Source organism: Triplophysa dalaica, chromosome 5 (assembly GCF_015846415.1).
Source record: "Triplophysa dalaica isolate WHDGS20190420 chromosome 5, ASM1584641v1, whole genome shotgun sequence".
NCBI classification, from domain to species: Eukaryota; Metazoa; Chordata; class Actinopteri; order Cypriniformes; family Nemacheilidae; genus Triplophysa; species Triplophysa dalaica.
In genome coordinates, this window is record NC_079546.1 from 18,659,389 (window position 1) to 18,677,875 (window position 18,487).

Consider the following 18,487-nt stretch of genomic DNA (forward strand, 5'->3'; position numbering starts at 1 on the left):
ACTGACAGACAAGGGCTGTCCGAGGCACCCAGCCCGGCTAGCTCAGTCGGTAGAGCATGAGACTCTTAATCTCAGGGTCGTGGGTTCGAGCCCCACGTTGGGCGCCAGGGCTACCCCAGTCAGGGGCCCTTTCTAAAGGTGCCCCGTCCACCAGACCTAGTGCTGGCATTTTCTTGAGACAAGTGCAACTTCCTCACTCTTATGTTTCCAAAGAGGGTTCTCTGAAAGTGAGCATGACGCTCATTTAGTTTTGCCACGCTTTTGCCCTTTAATTCCGAGTCAAAACTAGCGACTTGTCCAAGTAAAATCCTGGACAACCGTCTCTGTGGCGCAATCGGTTAGAGCGTTCGGCTGTTAACCGAAAGGATGGTGGTTCAAGCCAACCCAGGGACGAAAGCTTTGTGGCGAGCAGCTGCAGTTTTCTGACCCCAAAATGCTGAGGCCCGCCAGTGGAGCTTACTCAACAGAGTCTTACTCTAAAACAATACGGCTTTGCAAACACACTGAAAGCAACGATGCCTTTCTCACGCCGGGAGTTAAACCTGGGCCGCTTGGCTGAAACCAGGAGTCCTGACTGCTGGACCATGCCTGACACCTCAGCAAGCGCAATACGGACTGCAACTGTTTCTAAGAGATTAAGAATCGGAGTAGCGACCCAACATATTCAATGCAAGTGGGAAAGTGAAAGAATGTAAACTTCTTATGTCCCCTTGTCTAACAATATTCTACAGTTGACGAGTCTAGTCGACGGAACACACAGAGTATTCAGGATCCTGGAGACAAAGTTTGACACAGACACAAGTGCTTGTTCAATCAGAGTCCCAAGTTTATTATTTTAGGACTAATACTTATAATTTTGCCTTAGGAGGCATCATATAAAACCACCAAAACAGTGGAAAATCACCAGACTTTCTGTTTAGTCTTTCCTCCTGAACAATCAGATATGATTACATATTCATTATTACAATAACAGAACAATCGTCCATAGGCATCATTAGGAACCTTGATATGGAGAACAACAGATACTTATGTCAACATAAGACAGCATGACATGATAGAACTTCCAACGAGGTTAAACAACAAGAATGAAAAACACATCTTATATGAATAGAAGCTAATACCAACGGTCTTACAAGCAGTCCTGTGTCCCTTTAAAGAACAAATATATATAGAGTAGTACAAAAGGTTAATACAAAATCTTTAATAAAAGGATAGTTGCATTTGCGTATTTTTATGTGGTTTTCTGGTTTGCAAGCTGCTCTTTGAGGTAAAAGATCAATCGGACTGATTTGTAATAAAAACATAACAACACCAATCACCCTCAATAAAAACGAAAACATAAACATAATTATATCTACTCTTCATCATCTACCGTGCCAATCTCAATTACCGAATCGTCAAGCCCATTATCTCCTTCCATTACATTGTCACGTCCATCAACATTTCTTGGTTCTTCCATCACCGGTATTGGTTCTGGTTCTAACTCATGTGTTTGAACACAATCATTATCATCCTCGTCCGTATCGCTGTTATGATCAAATATGGATCCCCAAGTTTGATTCTGATCTTTCGGACGATAACCTTTAGATGTGCGTCTAACCAGCATAGCCTGGTTGACGTCAGTCGTTCTTTTTGCTAACATCATTCGATCAGTTCCTTTGGTTGTAAAGGAAGTAACAGATCTTTTAACACATCCCACCACACACTGCAACATGCATGGCAAAAATAATAACAGGGCTAAGACGGTCATCACAACTGGAATTACTGTACCGGTTATCCAATATCCCCATCCCCCGGATAGGCTGTCCAACCATTGAAACCATGTTGCATCTACCGGTGTGGGTTCACGAACTGATTCTCTCATGTGCTTCACAACGTCGGTGACATTGTCTGCATAATCTGGAATTGAAAAACAACAAGATACTCCTAGCATTTTGCACACTCCTCCTTTCTCTGCTGTTAATATATCCAAAGCAAGTCTATGTTGCATGACGGCAACTCTCATTTTCTTTAATTCGTTAGAGATTAAGTTTAAAGCTTGTGCTGTGTCATTTTCCAAAGAAAGAACTTGCCATGCCAGACCATTAATTTTATTCAGAGCAACAGTAGTACCGGTTCCTGTAAACAAACCTGCTAGGGACCATCCCACGTTTTCCCAAGGAGTAGTCCATGGATCACTAATCTTATGGCCTGCATAATAATTTGGCAGTTTTACTTCCCTTTTATGTCTATTCAAAGATGTGGCCAGATTTGTCTTTTCCATTATGCTAGTTCCTGTGGACAAAATAGCAGCATAACAACAACCTTTCCATTCCCCTGCATCTAAATGGTAATATGCAGTTTCACCACAAACCCACACCATTCCTGGAGAAATGTCTAAGTGTGAAAATGGACATTCAAATCCCTCAGTAGTTTTATTGAGATATTGTATGGTGCAATTATGATGTCCGTTATTTGATTGAGACAAAGTAATTCCATTTCTACAATCGGACATTCCTACTATATGTCTGCCTGATTTGGAACACACACATAATTCTGCGGGACGAGCATTTACATAAAATGCAGGACCTTGAAAAGGTTCTCCTGTATACGAACAGTTATAGTCTCGCATTACGGATGTTGGTGGTCTTCCTTCTCGAATATTCAGAGTCATTTGTACTATTAGAGACATTTGTTTTGGCATCTCGTAGTTACCATCATCATTTAAAATCATGTCTGTTGTAAGCAGTTAATTTCTCTCTAATTTTACTTCTTAATTTAGGATTATACCAGTGATTATTATACTTATTAGGATTAGAATAATCGTTGTTCCACGCAGTCTACCTGGCTGCCTGAACGGGTGCCCTGGCCTGTTAGGTTCTATCATTTAAGAATTTAAGAATATCTGGGCCAAACACAATAAGGGCTTCTGTAAGTGTGCACGCAGTATAGGAATTGATATCTAAGAATTCCATGGGAAATTTGCTTAGGATAACAATTTTTCCCTTTTTCCTTTTAAGAGTAGAATTTGGCCCTCAATGCACCTCAGGGGAAGCTACAGAGTCAGCACTGTTGGCTCAATGGGCCTCCTATCTTCTTGCTTTGGGTGGCCCCCACCTCACGAAAGGTAGTTCTTTCCTCAGCTTAGTCAGTGCTTTCTCCACCCTGAGGTGTAGTAAGGTGAATCCCCTGTTGAGATTCTATGTTAAATTGGAGCTTGCCTGCTCTCCTGAAGAACACAACTTCAGTCTGGAAGCGTTTATCCACTGTGGTGGGTAGTCCGTCAGAACTTCTGTCCGTGTTACGGCAATCACAGTTGCTGGTCCGTGGTACTTTGGTTCTCCAACCTTTGTTGGCTTCAGATTCCTCACAAAGACCTTTTGTCCTGGAACAAAGTTATGAGTAGGCTGCTCTGAGGGAAGAGCAAAGAGGGGGGGTCGCTCACAAAGAAACATCAACACATATAGAATTTAACTTTTCGACTAGGGAAGTCACATAGTCCTCCTGGATCACCTTCAGATCACCTAAAGAAGAAATACCAGACCGGCCTTTGACCCACGGGGTCGGGAAAGGTCTACCCATTAGTATTTAGAACGGTTACAATTTTGTCGTGGAAGATGGGGTCATTCTTATTTCTGCCAAGACTGCGGGCAATAAATCAAGCCCCTTTCTTCCTGTATCGAGTACAGCTTTTTATAGTCGTGTTTTCAGTGTTCGATTACATCTCTCCACGACTGCTGCACTTTGCGGAAAATATGGAATATTAAAATGCCAATCAATAGACAACGCTTTTGCTAAGAGCTGTGTTACCTTTGACGTGAAACTCGTCCCGTTATCCGATTCCAATCTGGCCGGTACGCCCCACCTTGGCACAATCTCCTTCGTCAAGATTTTTACCACTGTTTTAGCATCTTCCTTTGCGCATGGAAATGCTTCAGGCCACTTTGAGAATCGATCCACAATTACCAAAAGATATTTTAAGTTACCTATTGGCGGCATGTGCGTAAAATCAATTTGTAAATGTTGAAAAGGAGCTTCCGGATGTGTCAATGCATCGTGCTTAGCTGATTTGTGCGGATTTACCTGAGGACTTGTTAAGCATGCATCCAAAACAAGCTTTGCTGTTCTATGAACATCGGCTATACAGTACAATTGATTAATTGCTTTAACTACTTTTGCACAACTGGTGTGAGATAACCCATGGTAATGTCTTATTAGGATAATTAACCCTAATTTCGGTAGTGCTATTCTACCCTGTCCATCTCTTATAATCCCTTCCTTATCAGGAGTGCAAACATTTTTTCTCCAATGCTCTAAGTCTCCCTGTGTTGTTTGACTTTGCAGCAATTTGATATCAATGCAAGATACATTTGTTATGTGCAACGTCATTGCTACCTTTGATTCATTTTTGGGATGAAATGGTGATTTAATCTGAGCTTGGGCTGCTGCCTTTGCGGCTTCATCAGCCCTTCTGTTGCCTATAGTCTGTTCATCCTCCCCTGAAGCGTGACCCTTGACCTTTACTATGGCCACTTCGAGCGGAAGCTGAACTGCTTCAGTCAACTGTCCTATCAGATTTACATGTGCTATTGGCTTTCCATCAGCAGTTTTAAAACTTCTCGCTTCCCACATTCTGGCATAATGGTGAAGAACACTCCAAGCATATCGAGAATCGGTGTGAATTGTTACTCTCTTTCCTGTCATCAGCTCACAGGCCCGTATTAATGCTATCAACTCTGCAGCTTGAGCCGAATTGTAATCTAGAGCAAAAGCTTCTTTTACCTCTCCTGTCTCGGAAACCACAGCATAGCCACAGAGGTAGACACCGTCAGATGGCTTTGAACAAGACCCATCAACATAAATGTGTTCTCCCCCCTCTAGGGGCGTGTCCAACAGATCGAACCTAGAAGAGTAAGAGGTGGTCAGTTCAAAGATGCAATCATGTTCAACATTAAAATCTGCCATGTCTACATACCCAAAATACCCAGCAAAGCAGGATTAATGTTTGCTGTAGTTTGAATGCTAAGATTTTTTGTTGCCAGCAGAGTAGCCTCGTAACCTGAGCGTCGTTGCGCTGTCATGTGTTGTTTTTGCATGTTGTGTAAAATTACACCTACCTGATGGGATGCATATAATATTAAAGGGTGTGACAGCACAGTTTTCTCAGCCATCTGTACAATCAGAGCCGCTGCAGCCACAGCACGAAGACATGCTGGCATACCTGTGACTATGTTATCTAACTTTTTAGACAGATATGCAACTGGCCTATATGTTGAGCCATGAAGTTGCAATAGGACCCCTAAGGCGGCCCCCCCCCCCCCCCGCTGTCTCCCTAACATGCAAGTGAAAAGGCTTGGTGTAGTCCGGCAGGCCCAATGCTGGTGCGGTTGTGATGGCTGCTTTCAAGGCATTGAAATGGCTCTTTCGAGGCTTTAAAACCTGTTTCGGCAAGTACATTGCAAACAATTATAGATGCTTTTTCACAGTCCTCCTCCGTCTCCCCCGACACGAGTATGTCATCTGCAAACTGAAGCACACACACTGTTGAAGGCAAATCAGTCATTTTGGCCAAAGTTCTGTGCACTGCTGCAGAAAAGACAGCGGGTGAGTCTACATAGCCCTGAGCAAGGCGTTTCCATGAATATTGCTGCCCTCTAAATGTAAATGCTAACAAAGGCTGAGTATCTGGGTGTACAGGCACAGAGAAAAAGGCTGCACACAAATCAATTTCTGTAAAATACTTGTGCGAATGTGGCACTGAATTCATAACAGTCAAAACATCAGGCACAATTGGTGCGAGTGGTATAATTAACTGATTAACTGCCCTTAAATCTTGAGTTAATCTCCAAGTTTTCCCATTCGCTTTCAAAACAGGATTAATTGGTGTGTTATATGGTGAGTGTGTTTGTTCGAGGACACCCTGCTTGACAAAGTTTTCAATCAAATGTTGAATGCCTTGTTCCTTATCTTTAGACAAAGGGTATTGTTTAATGTAGACAGGTTTGTTTGTTTTAAGTTTAGCCCGATGAGGACCCATGTCAATGAAACCAGTTTCATCCCTGAACTGAGACCATAACAAAGGGTTAATCATGGTGTCCGCCCCTATAGATATGCTGCTACCGGAGGGAGATACCCTTGAGCCGCTTATCAGTCCACTCGTAGGCAGAGGATCGACGGATGCCTGTAAACTAGACAGAAAGGAAAAACAACCATGTTATCAGTAAATTTAATGTCCATGCCTAATTTATGCATCATATCACGACCTAAAAGATTAAGTGGAGCACCTGGGATATTTGTGGATTTGTGGAAAAATGGTTTAAGACCATTGGCCTCCACATTACTCGAAAATGTTAGGGTTATCTCACATAAATTAGAACCGACATCTCTCTGTGAGTATCCCTATGCTTGATTTGAATGCCACTCAGTAGGATATGAAGCACCGGTGTTCTCATGTCTGCTCTGTGGTGTGTGTGTGCGAAACTTGTGCAACTCTCTGCACTCTCGTTTGTAATGGCCCCTCCTTCGCAATGAAAGCAAATGACCTCAGACTTCTTCCTTTGGCTAGGGTTTACAGCTGTTAGTTCAATGTTCCTTTTTCCTAGATAGCCTGTAAACATGGCATTCTCTAAAGTCATATCATGCAAGTTATTCTGATCAATTGCGCTTGTTTATGATTCATGTTATTTAACAGAGTATTGACAAATAGAGGCTTTATATCATTATTTATAGGCAATTTAGAATCTTCAACCCATGCTTTCTTAAAACGCACAAAAAATTGAGCAGCTGATTCCTTCGCTGCCTGCTTAGTGCCTGCAGCATATGATAAGTCCTGTTGATTCCCTAAACGTTCATCAAGAAACTCTCTTAGCTGTTTGAAAAATGTTTCAACATTAGCAGCCGTCTCCCAAAACATCTCGTGTGGGTTTGCAGCTGTACCGCTATTTGTGATTTTATCATTGTCAAGTAATAATGCGGGACATTTTTCAATCAGCATTTCCTCTGTTACAACTTTCTCTAGTGTTCTTAACAACACCGCTCGGAAATCTCTTCCTGTAAAATGCCCATATTTTGTATGTGTTTGCAAAATTGATACATATTTACCCGCATCCTGTGGAGAAGGCAAGCTTTTACAGATCGCCTCCATATCAGACATTCTTAACGGTCTTTCATTTAGCGTGTTTCCAGCTCTTACCCAAACCATTGAATTTTGAGGGTTTGTTGTTACATTAGGTTTATCAATTAACTTTTCCGGTTTTATCTCTTTTGGTTTTATCGGCAGTGATGGTGCAGAGGGAGAAAACTGTGTCTGGCAAGGGTTCGTATATCCCGGTGGCTTTTCAAATGGCCACTGGTTTTGCTTTGCATACGCAATAATTTTAGATTTTTCCGGACCCTGGTCCCAAACCTTTTTCATGTCTTTCCAAGCTTTATTCATGTATGGATAATCCCATGTTGGGTCTCCCCAACCTCCCGTTGACATGCCCCCTGCCAGTAACATACACTCATCAGCAAATGAACCTTCCCTCGGATAGGGAAAATCAATTTTCGGTTTTATTCCCTCCGACCATCCTGCGATATTGCTAACATATGGATCTGTATAAAATCCTTGATTATTTCTGTACATAAATGCGACTGGCGTTTCGCCCGGCAGTGGCCTCGAAACAGAATTTCCCATCTTACACTCTATATATACCCGGCGGTGATAAACAGTACAGTACAAACAAAACAAAGAAAAAAACCCTCGTGTTCAATCGACCAACAGTTTCAACAGTGCTGCATTTATTATATTGTGTTCAGAGGGGGATATTATATTCACCGTCCTTTTCTGACACCAATATTTCAATACATGCAGTAACAGTGATATCAATAATATTTTCAATTTTAACTGTAAGAATTTATCTTTTAGAATAACCATTAAACAGATTTTATTTATTTTTATTTATTTTTTGTGAGTAACAAAGCCTTTACCTCAAAGCTAACACTTCGATCCCAAATTACAGTGTGATCAAGACTGCATTAACCATTCATATTCGTGCGTTAATAATTATTTTATTAATTACTGTTGCCAGCCTCGCTGTCACAACAATGGGAAGTCGAATCCCACTAACATGAATTGAAACCTATTCATATTCGTTAATAATTATTTTACTAATTACTGCTGCCAGCCTCAGTGTTACAACAATGGGAGAATCAACTCCCAGTAACATGAATTTAAACACACAAGAATCCTACAGGGTAAGCGTTAGATTTCTTTAAGTCATAAAAACTGTATAGAAAAACACTTACCCCTTTTAATGTAGGTGTCCGATCGTCAGTGCGCCAGAGGTCTTTTGTTCTCTTTCGTTCAATGAGAGAAGAGTCTCCCCTCAGACGAGCCCCCAACTGAAAGAATGTAAACTTCTTATGTCCCCTTGTCTAACAATATTCTACGGTTGAAGAGTCTAGTCGACGGAACACACAGAGTATTCAGGATCCTGGAGACAAAGTATGACACAGACACAAGTGCTTGTTCAATCAGAGTCCAATGTTTATTGTTTTAGGACTAATACTTATAATTTTGCCTTAGGTGGCGTCATATAAAACCACCAAAACAGTGGAAAATCACCAGACTTTCTGTTTAGTCTTTCCTCCTGAACAATCAGATATGATTACATATTCATTATTACAATAACATAACAATCGTCCATAGGCATCATTAGGAACCTTGATATGGAGAACAACAGATACTTATGTCAACATAAGACAGCATGACATGATAGAACTTCCAACGAGGTTAAACAACAAGAATGAAAAACACATCTTATATGAATAGAAGCTAATATTAATAGGAATGAATAAGAATGAATACATATGATACATGAACTTTGTATTAAACACAGATGCAATATTTGGACAGGACGAAATCCAGATTCTCACAGAAAGACTTTCATTTCTCAGCACGTGTACTAGCAGTGAACAACAGAAAGAAGAACTACGATTTGAGAAGTTTAATCCTCGTTATTAGGTTGGACAGTATCTACGCATGTCACGCCGTTAGACAGAAATGATGAGGAGGCTCCTCCCAGACCGAGCTGAGCTGTCTGGGCTTGTGTCGGTGCGTGCCAAGTTCTTCTGCCAAGCCTCCTCCAAAATGATTCCCCGATGGGGAGTTAAGCCTTTTCTTTGCCGCTTTCCAATAGCTTGGATGAGCTGGGTTTAAACATTCTAAAGAACAGTTGAAGAAGTGCTTGGCGCGGCTCTTTTTGAACAAATTGCAGTGCGTTGTTCGCCCGATTGAAGGCGTTCGCCACCAACACATTTCCAAAGCGAGCGGGAAGCAGTTTATTCAAGCCCCCCCAAAAAAGTTGCCTCGATCCGGATTCGCTGAGACCACAACACAGAGTACTAACCAACCACAGGATCAAAGCGAGATAACAGACGGTTGCACAGGGCTCGGCCGAGATGAAGTTTGCTCTTTTGCCTCTAGAGATACAAATCAGCATCTGAGCTTAATACACCGCAAACGTAGTCGGCAGGATTCGAACCTGCGCAGGGAGACCCCAATGGATTTCTAGTCCATCGCCTTAACCACTCGGCCGAAAACAGGGCAAAATGGACAGCTACAAGGGGAAAAGAAGGGAAAAGAGAGGGGGAAAGGGGGAGAAAAAAGAAAGAAACAAAATCACTATATTATAATTATTTGAATACTCACAAAGGATTTAAGTAAAGGGTTTGTTTGATTTTTGACTATACAATTTATAATAAAAACTTAAAATACTTATCTGACAAACACACCACACACTCTATTCAGGACTTGCACCTGGAACCTTCCACCCAAAGGATGTGGTGTCTTTTCTTCTACAAACACTGCAAATAACAATTTATAATAAAAACTTAACCTACTGATCTAACAAACACACCACACTCTCTTTCCAGAACTTGCACCTGGAATCTTCCACCCAATGGATGGATGTGTTCCTATAACACCACAAGAGTTGTGTCTTTTTTTCTACAAACACTGCAAAATAACACAGCCAGTAAAAACAAAATGTTCACAATACACGTAGCACAATATACATAACTGCAATATAGAAAAATAAATAAATAAATGAAAGACCTTGTACATCATCCCTCCACTGTGCAATCGAGAGGCTGGACAATACCGGCCCCTCAACTGAGTGTGGCCAGTTCTCTTACTTTGTGCCAGCCCACACTGCTTGTAAATATAGTGATAAATATCCTTTGTAAGCCGTTTCCGTGGTGTTTCACCTCTAGCCACTCGCTACTCATCCTCTTGGGCAGCTTTCTGCCTTCTCCATGTTCGCTGCCTGGGTTGAGTAGAGGGACAAGTTTGTGGTGGCAGATTATCAGGCACCTGGATATGAGGAGGTGGCCGGAACTGGGAAGGAGTCTGGAATTGGGGATTGGGCATAAATTGGTTAGAATGAGACACTGGCAGATCTGGTGGGTAGCTGGGAAAGGGTGGGTAGATTAGAAAGGGTGGGTAGCTGGGAAAGGATGGGGAATACCCAGGGGGGAATACAAAGAGTGGTGGGAATATGGGACATCCTGAGTGAGATACAGGAGGAGGGGTGGGCAGTGGGCACATATTGGAGACACGCTTACGAATAAAGTCCACTCCCTCCTGATTTGCTGGCTCCTCAAATACCATCTGGAAGTGTGCGTGCTTCAGGAACTGACTCCTTTGCCATACATAATTGTTTGGGCAGTTCAGTACCCTGCAGCAGCATGTCTCTGTCCACACCTTTCTGTCTTCTTAGTAGTCTGCAAGATAAATTGTATGTTTATTTGCAAATGCTTAAGTTATGCCATTAAAACAGCGACATCTACTGACGGACACAATGCTTAGTTTTGACGTGAACATGCCAGCTGAAGATAATGAGGAAATTACATTGCTTCCACTGCCAAGTGCATTCCAAACATCTACATAATGGCACGCAAATGCCCTGTTCACTCCAAAGTCAAAATTCCATGGCTCTGCCCTTTGAAGGTAGTGGGGCATAAGAATGATGACTATATTTGGAATGTTGCCTGTGACGGTTCGGTACGATTTCATGTACCTTAACACCACTAACTGTGATTGTATAAAAGTATTGCATAAAAGATAACTCACCACGAGGAGACAGTAGTTGTGTTTATTGGGACCAGAACCAGGTTAGTCTGTCCTAGAACCGCTCTGCTGTCCTCCAGAAGCTGTTTTAAGTGGCTGTACACTACCACAATAGATTCTGGTATTGGCAGAGTCTTACCCTGTGTGTCTCTAGGCCTGTTGTGTTCTTGCTTACACACTTTTAAAAGCCGTAGGCAAGCACATTCCCATACCCTGTGCACTTCAGGGCTCTGAGCTGCCTGACCATGAGTCATGAACAGTCTATGGAAAAGAGGGATGATTTAATCTGGACTGTATACTGGGTTATGTCCATGGCATCCAGAGCCATGTACAGCTGGACTATGTTGGCCTCCTCTTGTGATGATATGGCAGTGATCATTCTGTTTAGGCCAACCAGGTACGGTGCCAGGGCATCAACTGCCTCCCATCCAATGACACCTCTGGAATCACGCTGTTTACTCTGAAAATTGAGAAAAAAATCCAACCACAATCCAATAAATATATACAGTGTTGTAGTAATTATTTTGCATCGTACATTCATCTATTTTAATTGACAAACAGTTGAAAATAGGTGTTTTGCACTGCACCAAATACATTTTTATTAAGTAAAAGATAGAACAGGATAGCAACACTACCTGGCCTGATGACATCGAATGTCCTGAGTGTTGAGGCCCCCACCACAGATACATTTTCTTTTGCCCGTGTCATGTTCCACCTTGAGGCCCCCTCTAACATGTACATTTGTGTGTGCATGGCATTGCATCTGCATCCTAAGAATAAAAATGCACAGATTAAGTCAGCAATTATTTTAAACTGAGGACATACAAATTTAATGACAGTTATAGAACAGTAAAAGTAAATTTCAGGAAAACAAGCCAAATCCAGTTAATACCCAGGTTTCAACTTCTATAATGGTGACAACAATAGCAATCTTTTGAACAAAAATATCTATATAACACACTGCAATTTAAAATTTAGAATTTACCAGCAATGAATGCACACTGGTGGCGGTGAAAACACTCCAGCGAGGATGACTCCCTGCCACACCTAAACACGTTTAGGACTTTGCCACCTTTCTGGAGTGTCCCCGTCTTTTTGTACATCTTGTTGAGGGTCCTGGATGCACTCAAGGTGTTTTTGTTGCATCTCAAGGTGCATGCTGTCAGGGTTAATCAGGCGAAGCCCTGTAGTGTCAGTTAGCTCCCACACTGATTCCAGCCGCCCTGAAATTATGGTCCGGACCTCCTCAGCTTTGCGCGTCCGTCTCCTACAGTGCTTTGCCAGTGTTACGACCACCCCCTGCCTACCTTAGGTTTTTCTTTTCTCGCCAGTGCACGGGCAGGATTGGAATTAAGTGACTTGATTGAACAATTAGTTGCACCTGAGTTTTGGATGTGGGAATACCTTTTGTCGTAATAAGGAGTGTGGAGTAGCTCTCTTTGGGAGAGGACGTTTTTATCTGCCCTCTCCATTTTTCTTTTCTTTAATGTTATGTGTTTTGTAATCTTCAACATGTCGAGTTTATTTTCTATTATATGAGAAAGTCTGTTTCTTTTGTTTCCTCTTGCTGAGTTAAAATGTATTTCCTTTTTGCTTTATGCAGTTTAATAAATTAAATTTTGTTAAAAACGTATTTATTTTTCAGAGAGGTTCACAGTCCCCCAAAGGGCCCCACAGCTGTCACAGCTCTCTGCAATGTGGAGGTCAGAGAGGTGCTCTGAGAGCTTCTCTGCCTCCACAAACATGCTACACAAAGAACACTTAACCCCCTGTTATCCCTGTGACGTCCCTGCCGCCTCTGAGCTGCTGCCTGCCTCTACGTTGGGCCCTGCCTCAATCAAGGCCATATCTGTTGACGGGGCGAAAATTAATATTAGGAACAAAAGAAGTTCATATTCATATTAAATAATTACACTAATTATTAAGCAGAATTGTATGAGAATAGACCAGGGGATGGTCCATAAATTAGTCTATCACATGATATTGGGACTTATAATTCCTTTGATATATTATATCAAATACCTACCTTATGGAACCCACAAGTGCACACTATTTGCCTGCCAAACAGGTCCACCTTATTCCCCCTTTGCAGGGGACAGGCATTAATCCGCTTACGGACCTCTTTCCATTTTATGCTTTCAAGATTTTTACCTGTAATGAACTGGAAAGTGCCCTGGGCATACCTATGGCAGACGTCATTCCAATAGGCAGAGGATTTGCCTGTTTTGGTCATGTCTAGAAAGAAATTGTGGAACAAAAATATATATTTATTGTCCATTCTATGGTGCACTTCTTGGCATCAACTGTGTTATAATTAGTGGTGGGCCGTTAATGGCGTTAACGCCGTTAACGCAGTGAGACTCTTATCGCGCAATAAAAAAAATGTTGCCGTTTATCTATTCTCAAAGTTGGGTTGGGAGCTGGGTCTATACTTCGCAAGCTATGATGACTTTCACCTTGATATTTTAGCGCGGATGTATACCAGCTTAACTCCACTGTACGGGGCGAGAACGAGATTTTTCAACTCGCGTGATTCGCGGAAGCAGAAGCCGCCTCATCATCTCATAACCAGGGCTTCATTCGCGCGATTCGCGCCGCAAGTAGGTCTATTGCCTCTTTGCATTAACACATAAATCACTCGCGCTTGACACGCCATTCGCGTTTGGTCTGAACACAACATAACGTTACTGTGAAATTACCGCATCAAACGTGACGTGCTAACATGCTATGAAGCCGCCGGGTTTGCTTCAGGGAATATTAATTTTTAAGAAGCTTCCCAATAGAAACATCGACAAGACTAAGGTTGTTTGCACCTTGTGCAATGCGGAATTGGTTTAAAAAAAACACTTTCTCTCAACAGGTAGTGGTCTAGCTTTAGTTGAAACCAGTAACTTTGTATTGAGATCTAATGTATTATGGCTCCTGTATGACATATCGCTTGTTGCTCCCTCACTCTTTGTAAGTCGCTTTGGATAAAAGCGTCTGCTAAATGACTAAATGTAAATGTACTGTAGGAGCTCTTCCAGTCTCAAGTACCACCTAAACGCAAATCATCCCTTAGCTAGCCGGAGCCGGAACCAAGCCCGGTCCAGGAGTCGGAACCAAGCCAGGTCCAGGAGCCGGAACCAAGCCCGGCTGCCGAGCCGCCGCCGGAACCAAGCCTGGCTGCCCAGCTGCCGCCGGAACCAAGCCCAGCCGCCGCCGGAACCAAGCCCGGCTGCCCAGCCGCCGCCGGAACCAAGCCCGGCTCCCCAGCCGCCGCCGCCGAAGTTAAGTCCTGTCCTGCCGGCCTTCCGACCGGCGCCAAGCCCTGTCAAGCCCCCTGGGGCTCCGTGTTCTGGCGCGTTCCCCAGGGCTAGGACTTCCCCACCCTGCCCTATCCCTTCTGGACTTCCTATGTTTTCTTGTTTGCCCCCACCCCCCCTCCCTTGTTTGTTATTTTTATTGAGTCACCCTTATCCCCTGATTGTTCTTGCCTGTCTGCCCCTAGTCTTGTTCTCCATGTTTTGTTTGGTTTTTGTCCCAGTCTGCCTTGTCTTGTTCGTGCCTTTGAGGAGCATCAGGGTGCTGCTCCTTAAGGCGGGGGTTCTGTCATGGTTTCACCTCTCCCTGTCTGGTATTTCTTGGATTAGAGGTGGAATCATACAGAATCCTTTGTTTCATGTGGGGAGAGATAATTTTGACCCGTGTGGTCTTCCATATTCTCCCCAAGTCGCGTCACCGTTTCTACCCTCCTGTTCCCTAGTTTGTGTTGATTAGCTTTCCTTGAGTGTAATCCCTTGCACCTGTTCCCTCTTGTTACCTCTTCCTATAAAGAGTCCTCATGTTTCTTTGTCTTGTGCGCGTTCATTGTTTGATGTCCCTCGTCTGAGTAAGTCTCACCTTGCCTGTTGGCTGTTTGAAATTATCCTGTTTATATCTGAGTGCTTGTTCCTTGTTCCTTGTTCCTTGTTCCTTGTTCCTGATTCCCTTTCTTGTAGGTGTTAGTTTAGTGTTCTAATCCAGTGTTTGTTTTGTTAGTTTAGTCAGTCTGTTTCCTCATCAACGTTTATTATTTATCCTGTATTGTTTTCCCCACCGTGGGTTTTGTTTTGCCTTTTGTTCTGTCTTGTTATATATATTAAATCTGTTAACCCCGTACCATCTCGTCTCGTCCTGTGTCTGCCTGCAATTGGGTTCAACCACTGAGATTCATGACAACATGCCTGAATTAGTTCCGACACCATGGCAAAAGTAAGAAAAGCACAACAAAGCATGCTTACTGTTCTGTTGTTGGCTGCACAGAGCAGCACAGAACACTGTTCTCAGCCTCACAGGAGACAAGAAATTACAAGGATCGTCCTGTGTTCCGTTACTTTCACTTAGAGAAAACACAATGCATTTGTCTTGTGTACCTTAACTTATAGAAAGCAGTGTGCATGGTTTGTCAAGCAACGGGTTTGACATGCTGCTTTCTTTCACCTTTTGTTCCTCGTAGCCTGGAATCCTATTAGTAATTGTGAAAATGGCTGCTGGGTTGCAGGAGTGAAACATTCTGTACAAAACAGATTTGATACTATCACTTTTGTAACCCTCTGGGTGTGGATTATATTCAATTCAAGTTTATTTATATAGCGCTTTTCACAATGTGCATTGTTCCAAAGCAGCTTTTCAGGGGCAAACAGGAAAAACACAAAAAAGCCAAAACACAGCACAGTGCATGGTGTTTATAGAATGAGCAGGATCATTCTCATAAATAATATCTAATTAATGAATAAAGAAATAAACGCAGTCTCCCGGTGAGTAAGCCAACACTGTCCTGCTGTGGCGAAGAACCCAAACTCCAATGATTGATTAATGGAGAAAAAACCTCGGGAGAAACCAGGCTCAGCCGGGAGGGCCAGATCCCCTCTGAAGTGTCATAGCTGCACTCAGTGTCCCCGAGCAAATATCCACGAGGAAGAGGGAGAGCCCACCATTCGCAACCCAGAAAGTCCCACTCGCCGAAAACCGTGCAGGTTCAACCCGGTCCCACTCCACGATCGACACCAGAAAACAGAGGAACAACCAGGGAAAACAGTAATGGCATGTTGTAACTTTATTCCTCTGTTTTCCGATATCGACCACAACACAAGGCCAAACGGGACCCACACAGCCCCAGCAAATTAATACCTCAACCACAACCAAAGAGCCCCCTCACTCCCCACAAACACCCATCCAGGAACCTCCAATCAGGGCCACTGAATGCAGCTATAACTTCAAACTGCTGACATGTGATGTGAGTTTACCATTAAATACCAAGTATTGTAATTTCAGCATTAATGTGACAAGTAGTCCGTCTTTGCTCTTGGTTGGAGATGAAGTGGCCTAAGCTGCGATGGTCCGATGGTCGTATTTCTCTTGGGTGGTGGTGGAATTGCCTTAGATGTAGCTGGGATGGTCAGTCAGTCTGCAGCTGTAGCTGACGTAATCTCTACTTGGGGATGGGCATATGTCGATCATCTGGACCTGGCTGAATTTCTTCCTTCCTCGGAATGGGCATCCCGAGGCGGAGGCAGAAAGAGAATAAACAGGGCCCTAAAACTGATCCCTGAGGTAATCCATAATTTACTTGCGTGAGATTTGACAATTTCCCATTTAAATGGACATATTGATATCTGTATGTTAAGTGAGATCTTTCTTCCGTTCTCAGCCCAGTGCAATAGGCCTCTGCAGGACTATGCTCGGGAGGTTGACGCCAGGAGGGCATCATTCCCCAAGGTGCTGGTGAGTGGCTCCCTCATGACTGGGATGGACAACCCACCATCTTTTCCTGAGCGGGATGAGTTGGTTTATCAGCCGTTCCCACAGTTAGTGGAACGGCTGCAGCTTCGAGAGGAGTGTTACAAAGACTCCTCTCCCAGCTGTTTGGGTCCATCCCAGAGGACCATGTGGTGGGTACTCTCACCTTGGGGAATTCCACACCGTCCTCCTTCTCACCTCCTGTAGTCTCTCCGCCGCTGACAGACCTCGGTGGCAAAAGGGGAAAACAGAAATCCTGGGGGTCCTCTTCTGAGGCCTCCAACCCAGAGCCAGATGCGCCCTTCACCTCATTCCTCCAGCCGACCACCAGACGGGTGGGTCGGCTAAAGAAGAAGAGGCAACGGGGGCAGTTCCTGTTGTTCCAAGTCCCAAAGATTTTTTGAGGGGCGGCGTATGGGCAGGACGGTCCGATCGGCCAGTTCGGCCGTCGGGTCCCCTCAGCAACCGGTACCAGGCCTGGTCCAGCAGCCAGCACCAAGCCTTGTCCAGCAGCCGCCAGAGAGCACTGCCCAGCCGGCATTCCAGTCCGTGTCCAGTTCAGCCATCCAGCCGGTGTCCGCTCCAACCATCCAGCCGGTGTCTGTTCCGGCATTCCAGCCGACGATCCAGTCGGCATTCCAGCCAACGATCCAGTCGGCCTTACAGTCATGGTCCGCTCCGGCATTCCAGACGGGGTCCAGCCCAGCAGTCCTAGAGGGGACAAGGACAGTTCCCCCCAGGACTTCCCCAGTCAAGCCCCCCAGGGCTCGGCCCCACAGACTAAGACTTCCTCACCCAGTCCCACCCCTGGAAATCCCCCCATGTACTCTTGTTTGACTCACCCCCCCTCCCTTGTTTGTTATTTTTGTTGTTATTTGGAGGTACAACAGTGAGCTTTCTTCTTCCATTCCCACCTGACAATTTAAAAACACATTATACAATAAGGATCTAGTATTGATGAACTTGTTGATTACTGTTGCGAGGCGCCAACCTAGGATCAGCGTCGCCTTGGAAACGGCATAAAAGCTGTGTGCTCACACCACTCTAGGTCCTGGTTAATTTGCACCCACCGCTGTCCTCGTTTGACCCCCAGCGCGACAGAGTGAGGGGACAGCGAGGGAGACAGGAATTAGAACAACCTACCTGCATGAGCACGGACTGGCGGACTTTATATTACGAGCACCCTGGGTGACACCTTTTCTATTGTTTATTGTTGAGTTGTGCAATAAATGCCCCACTGGGGTTGTTCGTATCACCCTTCTGCCTGTGTCGTGTCTCTCACCTCGTTACATTACGATTTTCACTGAAGTGTCTTCTTACCCACATTCTATCAACACTTCCCAGTGCATTACTGTAAAAAAGGGATGTAGCCTAGGCTCTAAGTTTGGAATGCAAAGAGAAATGTTCAATTATAATTATCCATTGAAATGACTTCCAATTTGCACAGCTATTCACATGTTTGTTTCTGTTCTGGTTGGCAGTACACTGTAAAAAACAACCTATAAAATCTACTCAGTAAAATTGAGGTAACAATTTGCACTCACTTTAAAGGAGTATATTCTACCCCATATTTTTGAGTAAAGAGTACCTAAATTTATAAGTTATAACAAACTAAATTAAATGGGATCAATTTTACCT

At 43.7% G+C, this 18,487-nt stretch overlaps 3 non-coding genes across 3 annotated transcripts; 2 read left to right on the forward strand and 1 right to left on the reverse strand.

The window, feature by feature from the left end:
• The first annotated feature begins 31 nt into the window (after positions 1-31).
• Positions 32-104, forward strand: trnak-cuu (transfer RNA lysine (anticodon CUU)). Its single transcript has one exon. It is a non-coding gene; the product is annotated as a tRNA-Lys (tRNA).
• Positions 105-319: 215 nt separating this feature from the next.
• On the forward strand, positions 320-393 carry trnan-guu (transfer RNA asparagine (anticodon GUU)). The gene has a single exon. It is a non-coding gene; the product is annotated as a tRNA-Asn (tRNA).
• Positions 394-9,482: 9,089 nt separating this feature from the next.
• Positions 9,483-9,562, reverse strand: trnas-aga (transfer RNA serine (anticodon AGA)). The gene has a single exon. It is a non-coding gene; the product is annotated as a tRNA-Ser (tRNA).
• Between the last annotated feature and the right edge of the window lie 8,925 nt (positions 9,563-18,487).